We start from the raw sequence: 9,211 nt of genomic DNA, 5'->3' as shown, positions 1-9,211 counted from the left end.
CAAGGGGCCCTTTCTCTAGAAAACATGTCTATGCTTATATTCTGCACGCAATTTCAGAGGCTTCCTGAAATTTTTTTTTTCCAAAATGCAAAATTTCCTTCTATTGCCCCCATCATTTGCACACATTTTTGTCAAGTCCAAACATAATTTGAAGTGAGGTAGGCAGTTTCTCTCTCCTTGTGCTGTTGTCCTGGGGGTGATGTCGGGGCCTGTGCCCTGAACATGCTGGGGCAGTGCCAGGGCTGGCACCAGTGGCTGGTGGAGCTTCTCAGTTGGCTATATTCTCAATCTCGTCCAAATCATCTGTGTCCAATCTTTCTATCTTCTTATGAAAATGCCCCTGGATTCCATTCAGAATGTTCATGCTGGGCTTGGTGTCCACCATGTTCACTGCCAGTCCCCTCCTGCCAAAGCGGCCCGTGTGTCCGATCCGGTGCAGGTAGGTCTCATTGTCAGGGGTCCCATCCTGGTCCACGGGAAGATCAAAGTTGATGATGAAAGACACTTGTTCGACATCCGTCCTGCAGGTGCACACGGTGGTGGTCACCAGAACCTTCTCTTTGCCCCCTCGGAAGTGCTCAGTCCCCACAGCCCTCTGCTCCACCATCATCTCCCCACTCAGCAGAGCCACCTGGTGGCCTTCTTTTGAGAGCTCTGCCGCCAGCCAGCTAGTGGTTTTGTGAGTGTGGCAGAAGATGATGGCTTGAGCAATGGTGTGTAGCGGTTACACAGGGCCTGGAACTTCTCACCTCTGCTGCTGCACAGGACACAGTACTGCTTGGTGGTGTCCAGGGTCTCTTCCTCTCACTTCAGTTTGTTAACGTTTGGATCTGGGACCACTTTCTGGGCCAATTTCCACACAGAGTCTTCAAAGGTGGCGGAGAAAAGCAGCATCTGGCAGTTCCTGGGCAGCATCCTCTGGATGCAGATGCTCTGATCCTGGTGGCCCTGAGTGGCTATCGTGACGTCAGCCTCATCCAGAACAAACACCTTGATTTTCTTGGGATCAATGAACTTGAGCTTGGAGCACTAGTCCAGCACAGTCCCGGGGGTGCCAATGATAATCTGCTCACTGGTCTTCTGGACTCTTTCCAATTTATTGCCTCAAATGGCAGAGGCAAGCTTCAGTTCTTCCGCAGATGGGTAAAATGTGCCCCTCTGCTCAATTGCTTTTCCTGTTTGAAGCACCAGCTCATATGTTGGGGAGAGGCAGAGACGCCGGGGTATCTGTCTGCTGGCTCCACTCGGCTGAGCACGGCCAGGAGAAAGGCAGCTGTTTTACCAGTGCCAGACTGAGACTGGGCAATCAGATTCTGTGGGGGATCAGCAAGTATCATGGGTAACACGTTCTCTTGTATCTTGGATGGTCGGTGGAAGCCCATAGCATGGACTCCCTTGAGAAGCCGTGGTTTCAACCGAAGCTCTTCAAAAGACTTCACTGAGGCCGGGCGCGGTGGCTCAAGCCTGTAATCCCAGCACTTTGGGAGGCTGAGGCGGGTGGATCACGAGGTCAAGAGATCGAGACCATCCTGGTCAACATGGTGAAACCCTGTCTCTACTAAAGATACAAAACATTAGCTGGGCATGGTGGCGCGTGCCTGTAATCCCAGCTACTCAGGAGGCTGAGGCAGGAGAATTGCCTGAACCCAGGAGGCGGAGGTTGCGGTGAGCCGAGATCGCGCCATTGCACTCCAGCCTGGGTAACAAGAGCGAAACTCCGTCTCAAAAAAAAAAAAAAAAAAAAGACTTCACTGAGTACAGGGGGGAGTTTGGATCCTGCTGCGGGACTTCCACTTGGTTTGTGTTATCCACAAGGTTGCTTCTGATCAGCTCGTTGAGTAAGGACTGTGCAGCCCTGTCCTCTTTCTCCTCTTCATCTGTTTTCTTGGCAGTGGTACTGGTTTTGATAATACCATCAGTGTCTGCTTTGACTTTCTCTTCCTTGATCTGCAAATTGGTCATTGACTTTACAGCCACTTCCTGTTCATCCACCGCCAGGGCCCACGAGTCGGTGGCCATAGTCCCAGAAAAGAGACCCGCTTGTGAAAATATGAGCTGCACCACATCCCAACGCCCTTTTTTTTTGGGGGGGGGCTGTGATATCGATTTATTGCAGCTCCAATCTGAGTCCACTCCTACTCACACCCTGATTCTCAGGGGCTTGGGGAAGGCTACCCAACCAGACCTTGGACATGGGAATCTTTCCCAAGCAGGGGTGCTGTCCTTCTTGGGGGCTCCCACATCTCTCCCGGGCCTGTCCGAGCTCTGGGCAGGGCTGGCACGTGGCTATTAAGAATCTTTTCTGTGGGGCTAGATGCAGTGGTCATGTCTGTAATCTGAGCATTTTGGGAGGTCAAGGTGGGTGGATCACTTGAGGTCAGGAGTTCAAGACCAGCCTGGCCAACATGGTGAAACCCCATCTCCACTAAAAATACAAAAGAATTAGTGAAGTGTGGTGGTGGGTGCCTATAATCCAAGCTGCTTGGGAGGCTGAGGCAGGAGAATCGCTTAAACCGGGGAGGCAGAGGTCGCGGTGAACCAAGATTGCACCACAGCACACCAGCCTGGGTGTCAGAGTGAGACTCTGTCTCAAAAAAATAAAAGAACGAATCTCTTATTTTTTATTTTTCAAAATTTTTGTTAGAGATAGAGGGGCATCTCAGTATGTTGTCTAGGCTGGAGTCAAACTCCCGGGCGCAAAGGATCCTATTGCTTCGTTCAGCCTCCTGAATAGCTGGGATTACAGTGCATGCCACCATATGTGGCTTCTCCTGTAGAAGATTCTTGAGAACCAAAAGACATCCTAAACAAGAGTCCCATCTCAAACCTTTTTCCTGAATTTCGACTGTGCATCCTGCTGAGTGTTAAGGGATACTGTAGGAAGAATCAGCAGTCTTCAGATCAATCAGAAGGGAGCCCTGGGGCAGCAGGGCACCTGGTCAACAGCCTCTCAGGTCTCAAGCCACACAGGGGCATCTGAGTGTTTCCCACCTCCCCAGTAAGCCTGCAACTTTTTCTTCCGTCTGGCCCCCATTTTAGAGCCTTGCATCAGTTTCTCCAAGAGAAGCCTGTTTAATCCTGAATTGCCTCTAATAACCACATTCAAAAAAATTTTTTTGAGATGGATTCTTGCTCTTGTTGCCCAGGCTGGAGTGCAGTGGCACAATCTTGGCTCACTGCAACCTCCGCCTCCTGGGTTCAAGTGATTCTCCTGCCTCAGCCTCCCGAACAGCTGGGATTACAGGCACCGCCACCGTGCCTGGCTAATTTTTGAATTTTTTGTAGAAACGGGATTTCACCATATTGGCCAGGCTGGTCTCGAACTCCTGACCTCAGGTGATCTGGCCACCGAGGCCTCCCAAAGTGCTGGAATTACAGGCATGAGCCACTGTGCCTGACTGTAACCACATTTTAAAATCTTGTTTCCAACAGGTATCCCAGGAAGTACAAAAAACAGTTGCACTCAGGGTTATAAGTTCAAAGTTGCCCTCATCCCAACCATCATCAATAAAATGCAAGAATGGTTTTCTTCTTTTCGTTAATGCTGAAAATAAGATTTTGCTATTTGTTGGGATCATATGTATTGAGCACATTTGGGTAACTTGTGACTCTGGGTCACAAAATAAGACTGGGCTTTTGAAAATGTGAGTAGATAAGGTGGAGTGAGGGGGTGGGATAAGCTCATAGCTGGCTGCAAAAGCCTATCCAGGGTTTGTGGAGCTTCTACAATTTTCTAGATCCTGTTTAAGAAAAACGACATAAAATAGTGAATACGAATTTCAGTTCAAAAGTGTTGCTGTTTCTGACCTATGTCATTTTCCTTGTTTCTGAACACTTTTTTTTTTTAAAATTTAACATTTCTTGCAAGACAGATCTACTGGCGGTAAATAACTGACACATTTTGCCTAAATCCAACCCTCATTTTTTCTGCATTTATGAAATGGAAATCTATATTCCTCCAACATGCCCCACCATTTTTTGCTCACCTGAAAGTTCTTTATTTCTCTTTCACTTTTGAAAGATAATTTTGATGGGTACAGAATCCTAGATGTGTGGGTTTCTTCTTTCAACACTAGGTATTTTACTCCACTCTCCTCTTTCTTATATAGTTCCTGACGAGTTCCATGTAATCCTTGTTTTTCTTCCAAGACAGGGTTTCACTCTGCCCAAGCTGGAGTGCAGTGGCATGATCTTGACTTACTGTAGCCTCAACCTCCTAGGCTCAAGCAATCCTCTTGCCTCAACCTCCCGAGTAGCTGGAACCACAGGCACATATCATCAATCCCGGCTAATTTTTTGTAGAGATGGGGTTTCTCTATGTTGCCCAGGCTGGTCTCAAACTCCTGAGCTCAAGCAATCCTCCTGCCTTAGCCTCCAAAGTGTTGGGATTATAAGTGTGAGCCACTGTAATTACACTGGGATTATAAGTGTAAGCCAGTGTAAGTCTTTTTTTTTTTTTTTTTTTGAGATGGAGTTTTGCTCTTGTTACCCAGGCTGGAGTGCAATGGCGCGATCTCGGCTCACCGCAACCTCCGCCTCCTGGGTTCAGGCAATTCTCCTGCCTCAGCCTCCTGAGTAGCTGGGATTACAGGCACGTGCCACCATGCCCAGCTAATTTTTTGTATTTTTAGTAGAGACAGGATTTCACCATGTTGACCAGGATGGTCTCAATCTCTTGACCTCGTGATCCACCCGCCTCGGCCTCCCAGAGTGCTGGGATCACAGGCTTGAGCCACCGCGCCCGGCCGAAGCCAGTGTAATTCTTATACTAGTTCCTCTACAAGTAATGTGCATATTTTCCTTTGGCTTCTTTCAAAGTTTTTTTTTTTTTTTCTTTTTCTTTTTTTTTTTTTGAGATGAAGTCTTGCTCTGTTGTCCAGGCTGGAGTACAGTGGGGCAATTTCAGCTCATTGCAGTCTCCACCTCCTTAGTTTAAGCAATTCTCCTGATTCAGCTTCCTGAGTAGGTGGGATTACTGGTGCCTACCACCTCACCCGGCTAATTTTTGCCTTTTTAGTAGAAACTGTGTTTCACCATGTTGGCCAGGCTGGTCTTGAACTCCTGACCTCAAGTGATCTGCCCGCCTCGGCCTCCCAAAGTGCTGGGATTACAGGCGTGAACCACTGCACCTGGCTTCTTTCACAGTTTTTAATCTTTGATTTTATAAAATTTGAATATGAGACGATGAGATATTGACTTCTTTGTATTTATCCTGTTTGGTGTTCTGAGATTCCTGGATCTGTGGCTTGGTGTCTGTCAATAATTTTGGTAAGTTCTCAGGCACTATTAAAGTATTTCTTCTGCTCCTCTCATTCTTCTCCTTTTAGTATTCCCTTTACAAAGATGTTATCCCTTTTGTAATTGTCCTGCCATTTTTAGATATCCTTTTCTGTTTTCCTCAGTCTTTTTTTTCTCTTGCTTTTCAGCTTGGGAAGTTCTACTGACATTTCTTCAGGCTCACTGATTCCTTCCTTAACCATGTGCAGTCCACTGATGAGCCCATCAAAGGCCTTCTCCATTTCTGTTATAGCATTTTTTATTTCTAGCATTCCCTTATGATTCTTTCTTAGTGTTTCCACTTCTCTGCTTACATATCATTGGTTCTTACATTGCTTCCACTTTTTCCATTAGAGCCTTTAGCATATTAATCATAGTTATTTTAAATTCTCAACCTGATAATCATCAAATCTCTGTATATCTCAGTCTGGTTCTGATACATGCTCCATCTTTTCAAACTGTGGTTTTTGCCCTTGAGTATGCTTTGAAAATTTTAGGATGAAGATGAAAGAGTTGTTCTGTTTCAAAGAAAATAGGTACTGGCTGGGTGTGGTGGCTCGTCCCTGTAATCCCAGCACTTTGGGAGGCCGAGGCGGGCACGTCACCTGAGATCAGGAGTTTGAGATCAGCCTGGCCAACATGGCAAAACCCAATCTCTACTATAAATACAAAGATTAGCCAGGCATGATGGCATGCACCTGTAATTCCAGCTACTCGGGAGGCTGAGGTGGGAGAATCGCTTGAATCTGGGAGGCAGAGATTGCAGTAAGCTGAGATGGCACCATTGCACTCCAGCCTGGGCAACAAGAGCCAAACTCTTTCTCAAGAAAAAAAGAAAAAAGAGTCTTCCGATTATTTATCAGTTTGGGACAGGTGCTGAGGCTGAGGAGTGGCCAAGCACTGAAAGAATTTGACTGGTCATCCCAAGTGGTGTCCTTCAACTCTTAAAATCTGCAAAGCTGTCCAAAAGCATTTGTGCTTTTTCTTTTCTTTCTCTCTCTCTCTCTTTCCTTTTTTTCTTTTTTTTGAGGCTGAGTTTCACTCTTGTTGCCCAGGCTGAAGTGAAACGGCATGATCTCGGCTCACCGCAACCTCCGCCTCCGGGGTTCAGGTAATTCTCCTGCCTCAGCCTCCTGAGAAGCTGGGATTATAGGCACGTGCCACCATGCCCAGCTAATGTTTTGTATTTTTAGTAGAGACGGGGTTTCACCATGTTGACCAGGATGGTCTCGATCTCTTGACCTTGTGATCCGCCCACCTCGGCCTCCCAAAGTGCTGGGATTACAGGCTTGAGCCACCGCGCCCGGCTTTTTTTTTTTTTTTGAGGCTGAGTTTCACTCTTGTTGCCCAGGCTGGAGTGAAATGGCATGATCTCGGCTGACCACAACCTCTGCCTCCCCAGTTCAAGCGATTCTCCTGCCTCAGCCTCCTGATTAGCTGGGATTACAGGCATGCACCACCACACCCAGCTAATTGCTGTGTTTTTTTTTCTTTTGAGATGGAGTTTTGCTCTTGTTGCCCAGGCTGGAGTGCAGTGACACGATCTTGGCTCACTACAACCTCCACTTCCCAGGTTTGAGTGATTCTCCTGCCTCAGTCTCCCGAGTAGCTGGGATTACAGGCATGCACCACCATGCCCGGCTAATTTTGTATTTTTAGTAGAGACGAGGTTTCACCATGTTGGACAGGCTGGTTTCAAACTTCTGACCTCAAGTGATCCACCTGCCTTGGCCTCCCAAAGTGCTGGGATTACAGGTGTGAGCCACCACCCCCGGCCTAATTTCTGTGTTTTTAGTAGAGACGGGGTTTCTCCATGTTGGTCAGGCTGGTCTCAAACTCCTGACCTCAGGTGATCCGCCTGCCTCAGCCTCCCAAAGTGCTGGGATTACAGGCATGAGCCACTGCGCCTGGCTCAAGTCATATTTGAAATCTCTGTAAGACCCCACCAGACTGTATTTGACCTGACTTGAAGTTTGTCTGAGGCAAAAAAGCCTTTTCTCTGGCGCAACTGTCAAAAACCATGAGAGGCAATTGTTTAACTTTGTGGCTGCTTGAAGTGGTGGATTACAGTTGAGGCAAACAATACATTTAAAAGCTTAAAGGGAAAGCTGGCGAGTGAGATGACCTTATGGCTTGTGAAAAGTTCAGACACATTCCTAGGTATCTAGAAAATGCGCAAGGGTTCCCCTCTCTGATAAAAGAAACTCACTGTGCCTAAACTGCTCTTACAAACACTATGGTTTGTGCCAAAGATATTCTCTTCCTGGGATACTGGAATTTCGGTATGGGCTAGGAATAGGACACCAAATAACTAGTCCCCTTAAAAACCGTGGGCACTTAGTCTCCAGTGAGCCTCCCTGGCAGACAATGTTTCATACATGTTGTCACAACTCGTTGGAGAAAAGTTTTGTGCCTGTGTGATTTGTTTGGACAGGATTCTTGGAAGGCTGTGCCTGGTTTCCTCTGAACTTTGCCCCATGCACCTTTTTTTTTTTTTTTTTTTTGGTTTATTTTGCTAGGCATGCTTTCACTGTAAGAAATCACAGCTAGGTGTATGACTATACACTGAGTCCAGTGGTTTATCCTAGAGAATCACTGAATCTGTGGTGCTTCTGGGCCTCTCCAACACAGGCTGATTGGTACACTGGAGAAAAAAAAGCAACCAATAGATACCATCCCTGAGGAAGTCCAGGCATTGGATTTACTAGACAAAGATTATATTAGCTGTTTTCAATGTATTCAAAAAATTAAATAAAACTATACATGAAGCACTGAAAGGGTGACAATTACGTTTCACACCATAGAAAATAGTAATAAAGTTATGAATCATAAAGGAGAACTAAATAGAATTTCTGAAATTGAAAAGTAAAACACCAACTAAAAATTTACTCGAGGGGTTCGTATTTGTTTCCTAGGGTTGCCAAAACAAGTCGTCTCGGTGGCTTAAAACAGCAGAAAGTTATTTGCTTACATTGCTGGAGGATAGAAGTCCAAAGTGAAAGCATCAGCTGGGCTGTGCTCTACTTGAAGGCTCTAGAAATAATCCTTCTTTGCTTCTTTTTAGCTTCTGGTGATTGCTGGAAATCTTGGGCTTTCCTGGGCTTGTAGCTGCAGCACTCCAGTCTCTGCCTGTGTCATCACATGGCTTTCTTTACTTTGTACCTGTGTTCAAATCTCCCTGCTCTTATGAGAGAAACAGTAACTGGATCAGGGCCCACCCTAATACAAGATGCCCTCATCTTAATTGATTACGTCTGCAAATACTGTATTTCCAAATAAAGCCACATTTACAGGTTCTAAGGAAGAGGGCTTTGAACATATCATTTTGGAGAACACGATTCAACCCACAGCAATGCTGAACAGCAGATTTCAGCAGGTAGAAAGATTCAGTGAATTTGTAATTGGTCCATTGAGATTATCTAGCCTGATGTTAAAGAAAAAAAAGCAAAGAGCCTCAGAGAACTATGGAACGCTATCAAGCAATACCAACATATACATGAAAAGAGTCCCAGAAGGAAATGAGTGAGAGAAAGGGGATACAAGAATATGTGAAGTCATCACAGCCAAAAACATCTCTAATTTTATGAAAAATATTAATCAAAATATGCAAGAAGTTTAATACACTTCAAGTAGCATAAACTCACATCTTAATAAGTTAATCAAAAACCAAAGGCAAAGATAATCATGACAGCAGCAAGCAAGAAATAGTTATTTATAAAGAATCATTGGCAAGATTAACAACTACAAACTTTCAGTTTAAGATAAATTCTAAGGATCTAATGTATAGCATGGTAGCTGTAGTTAATTGTACTGTACTGTAGACTTGAAATTTGCTAACAGAGCAGGTCTTAAGGGTTCTGATTTTTAAAAAGTACCTATGTAATGTGATGAATATCTTAATTGACTTGGTTGTGGCAATCATTTCACAATGCAT

General features: G+C 45.5%; 1 pseudogene; it reads right to left on the bottom strand.

Annotated features, from left to right (window-relative positions):
• Positions 1–240: 240 nt before the first annotated feature.
• Positions 241–2,019, bottom strand: LOC101047064 (ATP-dependent RNA helicase DDX19A-like; annotated as a pseudogene).
• Between the last annotated feature and the right edge of the window lie 7,192 nt (positions 2,020–9,211).

The sequence above is a fragment of the Saimiri boliviensis genome, chromosome 7 (assembly GCF_048565385.1).
Source record: "Saimiri boliviensis isolate mSaiBol1 chromosome 7, mSaiBol1.pri, whole genome shotgun sequence".
Taxonomy (NCBI): Eukaryota; Metazoa; Chordata; class Mammalia; order Primates; family Cebidae; genus Saimiri; species Saimiri boliviensis.
The sequence above is the reverse complement of the archived record's forward strand: the minus strand, read 5'-3'. Positions and strand labels throughout refer to the sequence as shown.